The sequence below is a fragment of the Neovison vison genome, chromosome 7 (assembly GCF_020171115.1).
Source record: "Neovison vison isolate M4711 chromosome 7, ASM_NN_V1, whole genome shotgun sequence".
Classification (NCBI taxonomy): Eukaryota; Metazoa; Chordata; class Mammalia; order Carnivora; family Mustelidae; genus Neogale; species Neogale vison.
Window position 1 is genome coordinate 47,252,540 of NC_058097.1, and position 12,548 is coordinate 47,265,087.

The window sequence follows — 12,548 nt, forward strand, 5'->3', positions numbered from 1 at the left end:
TATACCTGGAGCTCCACCCAGACAGACAGGCCGATCTCATAGAGAGTACCTGGAGATCGGAGGATCTCACAGAGTAAAATCTGTGAGATCTTACCTCGAGGCTTTTCCCAGAAATTCTGTTGCTGGCTCAGTTCTCGTTGTTTAATCCTGGACAGAGCCCCAATATGTTATGCCCTGATAATGGGTCTGTGATTAAAGGAGCGAGACTGATATAAAGGGACGGTCAAGCAAAGCTTTATTTCGCGCCAAGCATCAAGAATCTAACTGAACGTTCAGGGACACACCTCTTACAAGAGTGGACAACCCTTCTCTGTTTCATAGTCTAGCTTTTTTTTTTTTTTAAGATTTTATTTATTTATTTGACAGACAGAGATCACAAGTAGGCACAGAGGCAGGCAGAGAGAGAGGAGGAAGCAGGTTCCCCATTGAGCAGAGAGCCCAATGCGGGGCTCAATCCCAGGACCCTGGGATCATGACCTGAGCTGAAGGCAGAGGCTTTAACTCACTGAGCCACCCAGGTGCCCCTCACAGTCTAGACTTTAAGGGCAAAGGCCATGCGATCGGGCCTGGCCACACACAGGTGACCAATGAGATTGTAATACACACAGGAAACTCCACAGTGATGCTAGGTGACCAATTGAATTACAATTTACCCTAGTAGACATTTCAACCCAGCCTATCACCTTGGTTGGGATTGGCACCCAACGGGTTCCCAAAGGGTGGGGGCCCCTACTCCTTGGTAGCTAGAGAGAAAGTATGCACTGATCAGATGTCTCTACCTGGCTTGACCCACACTTGTATCTGGGCTTTGTTACCTGAAGCTGGTTTCTGGGACTTGTCTCCAAGTAAATCCCCTGGAGGAAGGGGAGGAGGGACAGTTTAACTTTAATGAAAGCCTCTTGCTAAATAGGTCCTTACATGGGAGTTCAAGTCCTGCAAGCATTGAAAATAGCTTCTGAGTGACAGACGCACAGCGGGAAGCCTTGAGTCTGTGATTCTGCTGCTGCTGAGGTCTGGTCCAGGGCTGTCAGTGAGAGAAAACCTTTCTCCTTTAGGTCCCATGTGCTTGCTTTTCTCAGCATTGTGTAGCCCAGGGCTCAGAAAATCAAGAAATGAACACGATGGATTTGGTCCTGAATAACTCTAGATGTTCTTTGAGAGAAAAGTGTGGTAACAGGGGTTCTTGAGACTTGCTCTTTAGAACGTGAAGTAGGTGATAGGTCCCCTAATGATAGGTCCGTGATCAGAGAAGCGAGACTGATACAAAACAAAGCTTTATTTTGTGCCAAGCATCAAAAATCAAAACAACTGTTTGGGGCTGCCTGTTACAGAGAGAGCAACCCCTCCCAGCCCCACAGACTAACTTTGTTTTTTTTTTTTTTTCTTCCCTCACAGACAAAATTTTATACAGCAAAGGCCATGTGTTTGAACCTGGACACACAGATGTGGCCAATTAGATTGTAACACAGAGAAAGTTGCCTAGTCATGCTAGGTTACACACAGTTGGTCAATTGAATTACAATTTACCCTATAATAAACATTTGAACTAGCCTATCACCTTGGTCAGAATTGGTGCCCAAAAAGTCATCCAAAAGGCAGGTCCCACACTCCTTGGTAGCTAGGGACAGTATGCACCCCGACTAATTGGTTGTCTCCATCTGGCCCGACTAATCCTAGAATTTGGGCTCTGTAATCTCCACCTGACCTGACCCTTGTATTTGGGCTGTGTTATCAGGGACTGGTCAACCATATTTTACTGGTTTCCCAGACTGGCTTTTAAGTAAGCTTCCCTGGGAGGGGGGAGCAGGGTCAGTTTAAGTTTTACTGCATAAACAACAAAATCACTGTTTAACCGAGATGGCATCACTCTGGCTAAATAGGCCCTTACAGTAGGTATTTTATATAAAATACACTAGTTAAAATACACTAGAGGGGAACCTGGGGGCTCAGTCAGTTAAGCCTCAAGACTGTAGATTTCCCCTCGGACCTTGATCTCAGGATCCTAGGATGAGCTCTTCCTTTGGCTGCAGGCTCTGCTGGGAAGCAGCTTGAGATTCTGTCCCTCTCCCTTTCCCTGGCCCTTGCACTAAAGTGTAAATAAATCTGTAATTAAGATTATACTGCCTTGTAGGGGACATGGAGACTCTTGTCTAAATGTGGTGTCTCTGCCAGTCAGGTGGGGGCCCCGAACCTGGGTCCATGATTGGGTGGAGGAAGTCACGTGGGATTGAAGAGTTCACTAGAGACAAAAACATGCTCTTTGCAGTTCATGGAATATCCTGTGGGAGGCAGGAGGCAGGTGGCAGAGGAGAGAGAGGCTCTATGCAAGGAGCAGTGGGTGTGGTGGGGGTTCTTTTTAGTGCAGGAAGGTGAGGAGTTAGGGGGCTCAGGGAAGTTTCCCACTTCTGGGTACTGTCCCTGGTTGTCAGTAGTTCATTGGTTAGTTCGGGCCTGTGACTCCTTTGAGGTGAGACCCCTGATGGGTCTGTCTGGGTTCAGCATGGGGGTCACTGGGGGCCATTCTCCATGCCTTTGTTCAAGCCTGCTTGCCTCAAAGCAGCCCCTACAGAGACTGTAGGTGATTAAACTGTATATATAAATCTTCTGTTTTCATGAGATTCGTATTCTGAATTCCTGTTTTCAGACAAAAAAAAAAAAAAAAAAAGAAAAGAAAGAAACAGTGATGGTGTGTCCTTCGGTGTGCCTTGGCACTGAGATCACTTTTCTTTATCTCCTCTTCCCAAATGCATGTTGGCCATCATCCTCCATGCATGTCTCCCACTGATACAGATCTGCAGGGTCTTCTGTTCAAGGTTTCACTCAACAGTAGTAAGTGATCTCATCATTACACCAGCTGGGCCCTCAAGGTCCTGGAAACCTTGCTTTCAGCTTCCTTCATGATGGCTGCACTCCTGGACCCTCACAATTTTAGTGCAGACTGAGTTCCTGCTCACACCACAGGCAGCAACTCTGATCCATAGGGCCTGTGCATCATCAGGAAGATCACAGCTTCTTCACCAAAGACATCTCAGTAATTGTTTCTTCATCATCCTCTCCAATGCCCCAAGATTTCACATCAGAAACATGTCAAGAATTCTTTATTAACCATTAGCTCCTCTCCTGCATGCCAACAGTTTGCAGTGGACAAACAGAGCCATGACTTCTGTGTAGTTGATAGAGTTGACTTCTGGGAATAAAAGGAGTGAAAATTCTCAACTAGCAGCCCTCTGCCTGATAGGCTTTTCTTTTACTCCACACCCATGTCATGGAGAAGGAAAGGTAAGGTCTGGTTCTACGTGGTGACACTAACTTCCTCTTCCTTCTTAAGGACCATCGTGAACTCTGTCAATGGCGACTTGATGACTGTGGTATTTATTTCAGCAACTGCTGACATTCATGGAATTCTCTCAGGAGGAGTGGGGACACCTGACCCACACTCAGAGGGAACTGTACAGGGATGTGATGCTGGAGAACTATGGACACCTCCTCTTCTTGGGTGAGGAAGTCTCCTTCCAGATTTCCCAAACCCGACTGAGGGTTTTGTTCCTTCCTGTGAAGACTGCCTCTTGGGAGACTTCTCTCTGAATGACTGGAATTCAGATCCAAGCATAAAGGGAAATAAGTAGGGGCTTGTAGATGGAGAGAAAAATCTTCATGACATTTCTTTTCAGCCTTGGCTTCTCCTTCTTCATGGTAACATCCCTGTTGTAGATGAGTGGCAGTTCTTAACATCTAGTGACACAGATTGGTGCTGCTCACATCTTAAACTGAAATTTCCCCTGCTTATTACCATGTCTACTACTTGGAAGTGGAGGTAAGGATGTGAACACTGGAAATGCCTCCAGTGTGTTCTAAAGGGACTGTTGGACAACAGCTTTTGGGAAACCATTTTCTAGAATTTTGCAGTGTTCCTTCTTCTCTGCTGAACACAAGTCTGATGGGAAGTTAGAATCCGCAGCAATACTCACTTTTCCTTTTTCCTCATAAATGGGTCTCACTGTGTCAAAGCCAGACCAGACTATGTTTTTGGAGCAAGAGAAGCAGCTCTGGGATGTGAAGAGAAAGGAAACCATCCTTTCTTACATCCAGGTGGGTGGGAATGAATAGGCAGATGACAGAGAGCGGAGGTCCAAGTCTGATGGAGGAAGGTAGACCTTAAGCTGTGGTTTGACTCTCTCTCCTTGAATGAAGATTAGTTGGAGACATGCCCAGCTTCTTTTTTCTCTCTCTCCCAGAGAGACATCTGCTCTCCGACATTATCAAGCTCTTAGATTTCTCTAGGGATTCTTTTTCAGCTCCAGTGATGATCTGTCATGTCTACCAGGAGGGTCAGGAGACTGCTTGGAGGGAGAGTGCCCCCTAAACTGAGAGCTTCTCCTGGTGGGTCAGATGGTTGGACATTTGCCTTTGGCATTGGTCATGATCCAGGGTACTGGGATCGGGCCCCGCATTGGGGTCCCTGCTTGGTGATTCTCCCTCTCCCACTCCCCCTGTTTGTGTTCCCTCTCTTGCTGTGTCTCTCTCTGTTATGCTAATAAATTAAAAAACAAACAAACAAACAAACAAACCCAGAGACTCAGGAACTTCATCAGATAACAAAGCACCTTCCAAAAATGGACAGTGTGTAGTTTTATTTCCCTTCAAAAGTTCTTTTTTAAAAAATATTAACTAATAGAAGGGTGCCTGGGTGGCTCAGTGGGTTAAGCCACTGCCTTTGGCTCAGGTCATGATTCCAGGGTCCTGGGATTGAGTCCTGCATCAGGCTCCTCGCTCAGCAGGGAGCCTGCTTCTCTGTCTGCCTCTCCCTGCCACTCTGCCTGCTTGTGCATTCTCTATCTCTGACAAATAGATAAATAAAATCTTTAAACAAAATAAAATATTAACTAATACAGAAACTTCCACTCTCTGTGTTGTATTCCTCAGTGGTGGAACAATGTAATGTCTGTATTTGTTTCCTAGCCTTCCCACATAAATAATGCTATTGGGCAACTAGAGTATTTGGAACTCGTATCTTGTAGCCTTTAATAAAGCCCCAGTCATTACCTAACTCAAAAAATGAATGAGCTTTATGCTTTTTGTCAATAAAGTTATGTGTAAATTTGTATGTATTTGGATATCATACATACATACTCTGTGATTCCTACTGCTTAATTTTCTTTCCTTGGTGAGTGGTCAGTGAATGTTGAACTCTGTCTAGATGAGTTGTCATCAACACAGAATTAATTTCATCAGGATTTGTGGGCGAATTTTGATTCTCTCTGCATGAGAGAAAAGACTTTCTGGAATTGAAAGCAATCTTGAAACATTTTATAGCTCTGTACCGTGTTTTGGTATTAAATAAGAAAGATATATTTAACCTTTTAAAAAATATTTTATTTATTTATTTGACAGACAGAGATCACAAGAAGGCAAAGAGGCAGGCAGAGAGAGAGGAGGAAGCAGGCTCCCTACAGAGCAGAGAGCTCAATGTGGGGCTCAATCCCAGGACCCTGGGATCATGACCTGAGTCGAAGGCAGAGGCTTTAACGCACTGAGTCACCCAGGCACCCCATTTTATCTTTAATTTTAGTATTATACTATGATATGCCTTGGTACCTTCCTCATTAACTTTTGTGTCTTCTGTGAGTATTTTCATTGTGGTTACCTTACAGATTGCTTAAAACAACTTAGAGGTAAAAAAAAAAAAAAAAAAAAAAAAAAAAAAAGATTTTAAATCTCATACCGTCAATTGCACAGAAAACTCTTCATCCTGTCTCCACCCCTGCACGCACTTTGTTACCGATATCACAGATTCTGTCTTTAGGTCGTGTGCCTTACTACCTACATCAAAGATTTTTATACTCTCTTAAAAATGAAATTCTGTAGCAGAAATAAACGTCTGGAATACCTAATTACAACACTTACAACACTACAGGTTTGTGTAATTTTTTAAATATTTATGTTTAGAAGACAGCTTTGTGTCCTCGTGTGGTTGCAGTTTCCAGTTTCTGTGTAGAATCCTTTTCATTTCATTGAGAGCATGTTCCTTTTACGTGTCTCAGAGGACAGGTCTACTGGTAAACTTAGAGCATTTTTACTTGGGAATGTCTTCATTTCTACCACTGTGGAAAAGAGTTTTGCCTGATAAAGTATGCCTAGTGGCCATTTTTTATCTTGCAGTACCTGAGTACTCGATGCCAGCCCCAGTCCTGTGGTACCCACTGAGAATCATAGAGGAGAAGCTTGTAGTCTTTCCCTATGGAATAGGTTAGATTTCAGCTTTTCACAAATCTATGGCATTCATTAGGTTGAGGATTTTCCTTCTCTCTCTCCGTTGAGTGTTTTTAATGTAACATATTACATGTTACATGTTTAAATGTAACATGTGCCCATATTTGTATTCTGTCTCCCTTAATATGATCATGTCAATTTTGATCTTCATTCTGCTAATGTGGAGTCTTCAAGTTATGGTTTTCTATATGTTGGAGCGCCCTTAACTTCTGGACTGTTTCCTACTTGATGATCTTGTAAAAAGGGAAAATGTGCTGTTCATTCAGATTGCTATTTATTGTGGACTTTGAGTGACTATTCCTCACAGGTAAAGTTTTGCAAACTTCATCATTTGTAGTGTCTTTGTCTAGCTTGCATGACTGGTGCCAAGGGTAATGCTGGTGCCACAAACAGAGTGTTCTACTAGTTTCCCTGATCATCACTCTTTGGAAATATTTGAGGAGATTTGCAGTCCTTTCATCTTTAGTGTCTTTCTGTGTATAAACCAAATTCATCCAGCACAAAATTTTTGTTTATTGGGAGTTTTTTTTTTTTCTTTTATTCATCCTTCATTCTGTTTTGTGCTTATACATCAGTTATTATTTTTTTTTTGAATGATGGAGTCTAAATTGGTTATACTTTTTTTTTGAAATTCATACTCATCTTTTGGTATGAACTTGTGGGCACTGATTATCCATTGTTGCCTTTATAAGTACTTTTATTCCTACGGTAATTTATACTGTATCTACATTTACTTCTTCACCTCTCATTTAGTCGTTTTTTTCTCTATTGTTCTTCATTTAGTTCATGGGTTGTCAATGATGTTGATCTTTTCTGACAAATGACTCTTCCTATGGTTGATATATTCCTATTTTTTTGTACTCTGTTTGGTTCATTCGAGTTTTCTGTTTTCCATCATTCTGCTAATTTTACACTCATGCAACACTTTTCCTGATGGTTAGAGATAAAGGAAATTGATTTTTGAGACAGCAAATATGAGTGACCATACCGCAGAATTATATATTAGGATATATGGTCAGTATGTTGTGTGTCATGTTACATTTCCATGGAGAAATGAAGTCCTAATGAGTCCTTCTCAGCCCTCTTTCTGACATTGTCTGATTGACTTGATGCTTCTATATTAGCATTCAAGGGTATATTCTTTTGAATGTAGTAAGTGTAATGATTTTATCTTATATGAAATCTTTCAGTTATATCTTCATCTGACATGAAGAGTTTCACCCTAAAGTGCAGCATAGAAGGTTCTTTCTAGAACAGACCAAAGCACAGACACAAACATAGTGCTGTTGAGATTTTACACTAATGCACAGACTGGGGCAATGATGGGGACAGTGAAGGGCATCAAAGAAATCCTGGACGATACACCCAAACCAAGGCAATTGCCCTTAATGAGAATCTCACTGACCCAAATGGTGAAGGATATAAACTGCTGTGGAAAACCTCCCTTTTTAAGTCAACTGTTCTGCAGAGCAGTGGGTCTCTGTCAGCACAAGCTCCAATCAGAGAGTTAAACATAGCTATTTGTGGACAGACCATTTGGAACATCTGAAAAGTAACCTAGTCCATGCTGAGAATAATGATTTGAGCCATTTGGAAGATAGGATTGGCCTGGCCTCAGCCAGATGTTTCTGATCATCAGAGATTTAGAAATGAAGAACAAAGTGTTCAGTGGGATCCATTCAAGAGGGGCTTCATTGAGGAGTTGACCCTCCTGGATGACCAGAGGCTTCTCACTGGAGACAGACTTGCTCAGTGCACTGAGTCTGAGAAAACATCAAACCAGAGCTCCAGTGTTCACAGATGTGTCAGGGCTAGGTTTGCAGAGAACCATTATGAATGTGATAAATGTGGAGAAGGCTTTCATCCAAGCTCTAACCTCAGTTTACATAATGGTCACTGTTCGAGACATGCCTCATAACTATAATGAATGCGGGAAAGCTCATAACCACTCCTCCAGTGTTGGTGATCATTGAGAATTCACGAGGGAAAAAACACATTCAGATGTAATAAACCAGGGACCATGATTGGTCAGTTATCAAGCCTAATATCAATAAGATAATCCATAGAGTAAATGACACTTACATTTTTAAGGAATGTGGTAAATCTTTGGACTGCCACTCAACACTATCTCAATATTAGCAAATGCATATTGGAGAAAAAATGAAATATGAAGAAGGTGGTTAAACCTTTAAGGACTGTTCATCAATAAATGGACATAAACAAATCTGTACTGGAGGGAAACTTTACCAATGTGAAGAATTTGGAAAGTCACTTAACCACAGCTCAAAGCTTATGAAACATTGTAGAATTCATACTGGAGAGAAACCTTACCAATGTGAAGAATGTGGGAAGGTCTTTAAACAGAGCTCAGGGATGACCCAACATCAGATAATTCATACTGGAGAGAAACCTTACACATGTCAAGAATGTAGCAAGGCCTTTAACATTAGCTCAAGGTTTACTCATCATCACAGAATTCATACTGGAGAGAAACCTTACAAATGTCAAGAATGTGGCAAGGCCTTTAGGTGGCCCTCAAACCTTACTTGACATCTAATTCATCCTGGAGAACAACCTTACAAATGTCCAGAATGTGGCAAGACCTTTAACTGATCTTCAGACCTTACTCAACATCACCAAACTCATAGTGGAGAGAAACCTTACCAATGTCAAGAATGTAGCAAGTCCTTTAAACAGAGCTCAGCGCTTACCCAACATCACGTAATTCATACTGGAGAAAAACCTTACAAATGGCAAGAATGTGCCAAGGCCTTTAAGTCACCCTCAGAACCTATTAAACATCAAATAATTCATATTGGAGAGAAACCTTACCAATGTAAAGACTGTGGGAAGGCCTTTACATGGCTCTCATCACTTACTAAACATCACCGAATTCACACTGGAGAGAAAACTTACAAATATCAAGAATGTGCCAAGGCCTTTGTCCAGCAGGCACACCTTACTAAACATAGAGCTCATACTGGAAAGAAACCTGACAAATGAATTTAATGTGGCAGAGCTTTTAACACGCAAACAACCTCACTGGATGTGAGAAAATTCATACTGGAGAGAAGCCTACAAATGTAATATATATGAGAAAACACCCAAGGACTGCTCCTCCCTTACTTCATATCTGATTTTATATAGGAGAATAACTGTACACAGAGAGAGCACGTGTCTGACCTCTCAGAGAAACTCCCAACTTACTTAACATCCTAGTTACCATATAGGAGCAAAAGTGTAAGATGTAAAGAAAATGGACAAGCCTTTTTTGGAATTCAATCCTTACTCAGTCTCAGAAAGTGCATATGAGTTTCAAACCCTTGTAACATAATGTGGGTAGATGTTCATTTTAATAGACACTGGATATTATGCACTAGAGAGTACATTCAGGAAAGTAACTCGAATGATATAAATATTTAGAAGACTATTTAATTGCACATTAAATTCCAATAAATGTAACAGAAATCAAGTAAATGGAATACTTTATTCACTCTATTCAGACATTACTCTGTATGGAAATAGTGATTATAAGGAAAATTCAAACATTTAGAACGTGTATATGGTATTCTGCTTCAACAGATTTAGTGAATGGACTTTTACATATGTATAAAGGATTTCAATATTTTTATTTTTTACGTTGACCCTATGTGGCTTTTTTTTTTTTTTAAGATTTTATTTTATTTATTTGAGAGAGAGAGACAGTGAGAGAGAGAATGAGCGAGGAGAAGGTCAGAGAGCGAAGCAGACTCCCCATGGAGCTGGGAGCCTGATGTGGGACTCGATCCCGGGACTCCAGGATCACGCCCTGAGCCGGAGGCAGTCGTCCAACCAACTGCGCCACCCAAGCGTCCCCCTATGTGACTTTTGTGACTAACAATATTCATGTATTTTATTCTGAAATCTCTCCTGAGAATCCCTTTACTCCTGCTGAATATGGAAGAGCATGTGGCTGATTGTTGCTCCATCAAAGATACCAGATGCCCTGCTACATTAAGTGGATGTATGCATGCTTAATTTTCTATGGAAGATGTAGGACCATATAATATACAACATACGAGGAAAATCTCTATGGAGATGCCTATGGTTAAAATATTGATGTAAGCTACCATGAAGTAGGTGTTCAGAACACCTACTACTCCATGTTTTAAACTAAAGAACTTCCTCAATATTAGAAATAGAAGGTTTTACTAATTGTTCTTTAAGAAAAGGAGTTGGCAGGCAGTACACTATTGAGACATCCTTATAAGCACCATCAATTTGTAGTATGACTTGATGTGGTTAAATGAGGATGAGAAGAGACAGATGAGAAGCAGGGTAGCTAAGCCTTCCCTACAATGCCATACCATTGAGCATGCACATTTCTTAGGACTGTACCTCAGTCCTGAAATTTTGGAAATAGGGACACCCACATCCTTCCAACAATATGCGAATGTTTCTGCACATGTGTATTCTGTATTTCGAATGGTGATGATAGACTGGATTTGAAATGCATAACTTAGTGTATGTGTGAACTTCATATATTTTCATTAATAAAACCTAGTGTGTTTTAACATATGGATATGGGTGTGTTGTGAATGATGTGCTATCCTACCTCCACTATTAATCTCTCTCATTGAAGGTTGCAGGTTAATGATGGAATCAAACACCTGTTTGGTACTGGAGTAAAACAATATACCTAGTAATCCAGTTTCCCAGTGGTCTGAAGGTTTCAGAGGTATGTGACTGTTTTACCCCTAGTCTATGCTATGATTCTCTCCTCTTTGTGAATACGATGATATTACTATGGGTGTATTACCAAGGTATATAGCATAGAGATATTGTTGGTGTTTTAGCTCACATACTCCATGATGCTGCTACTTGGCATTGATTTTGTGTAGCTAGTAGTTTTGTCGGGGCCTTACACTGACAGGAGCCCTTCTCAGTAGAGCATTCATGCTGCAGGACACAATTTAGTGGAAGATCTGATAGGACATTTGTACCCCCTGTCCTTAGGACCCACCATCTCTCCTTTCTTATAATGCTTTCCCCCCCATGTCCCTCAGAGAACCCTCCCCATCCCCCAGGTCTTCCCTAAGTCTGTTTTAGTCAGAATGGCATATTCTGCACTTAGACTTGGGACTTTACAGTTCTGCACCATGGCCCCAAATGAAATCATGTGCCCCATGTTCTACATTGAGTGTTGTTTTGATGTGTCTATGAAGTACACATGCGCCTCTGATCATGCTATGTGTGTCATAGATACCCCATAAGAAAGAGAAATCTATCCTGATAGAAGTGATGTTGTAGCCCAGGGAAGAGACAGAATGTATTTAAGATGACAAATTAGCATGTAGAGGAGGAGAAGTGTCCCAAGTGCACCCAAGTGACTCCTTAGATGTAGAAAAATAATTTCTACTTGTTTTAGGTCCTACTTATCTCTAGATCTCTGGTTGTATTTCCCCTCATTTTTCTTTCCATCTATGTAGGCACCACAGCCATTCTTTTTTGCCTGTGCTACAGAGACAGTGTCCTCAGATAATGCTTCATTGAGATTACATAGATGGAAAGCCAGTGGGTATTAATTCAGACATTTAGCACAACCATGTGGGATGTGAATCTCAGTAAAATTTGAGGAAGGCACCACCCTTATAAAGAATGACAAGACCTATTAATAGGAAATGTGAGGAACTCTTTACAGTGTGGGGAGAGAATAGGAGGTGGCTCCCTTTAGTCACTATAAAGGCACAGGCAGCTTTTGTTGGTGTCATCTGATGAATACATGTAATGGGGAAACAAAAGCCATTTTTGCCAAATGTAGGTTTCTCTGGCTAGGGAAGTTTTGTTTTATGTTGATGATTTGATTGACCTCCTGTGTCTTCCTGAGGACTAATGCTGTTGGATATCGGTGATTACTGTATTTCCCCTGGCTAGATCCATGACAAGGGATGGAGGAGGTGTTGGAGGATGCAATCATGTGGGCAGCTTTAAGATGTCACATGGTAGAATAGATGTTTGAGATGAAGAAGCCTTCTGGGCAGTGGAATAGGCGAGATCAGCAAGGCATATGCTATGGTTGCTCCCAAGGCCTGTTTCCCAGGTACATAACCCCAGTCAAGGTAATAAGATCCACTGTGGTTGGGTGATCCTTGAGGGAAGCTCCTTCCTACTGTGCGGGACCTTCTACCCTTTCCTCAATGCCATAATTCTATGGCACCTGGGTGGCTCAGTTATTAAGTGTCTGCCTTGGGCTCAGGTCATGAGCCCTGTATCTGGCTTCCTGTTCAGAGGGAAGTCTA

The 12,548-nt window shown here is 41.6% G+C and overlaps 1 pseudogene; it reads left to right on the forward strand.

Moving 5' to 3' along the window:
* Positions 1–9,273, forward strand: part of LOC122913330 — a 93,313-nt pseudogene extending 84,040 nt beyond the window's left edge.
* Positions 9,274–12,548: the final 3,275 nt, after the last annotated feature.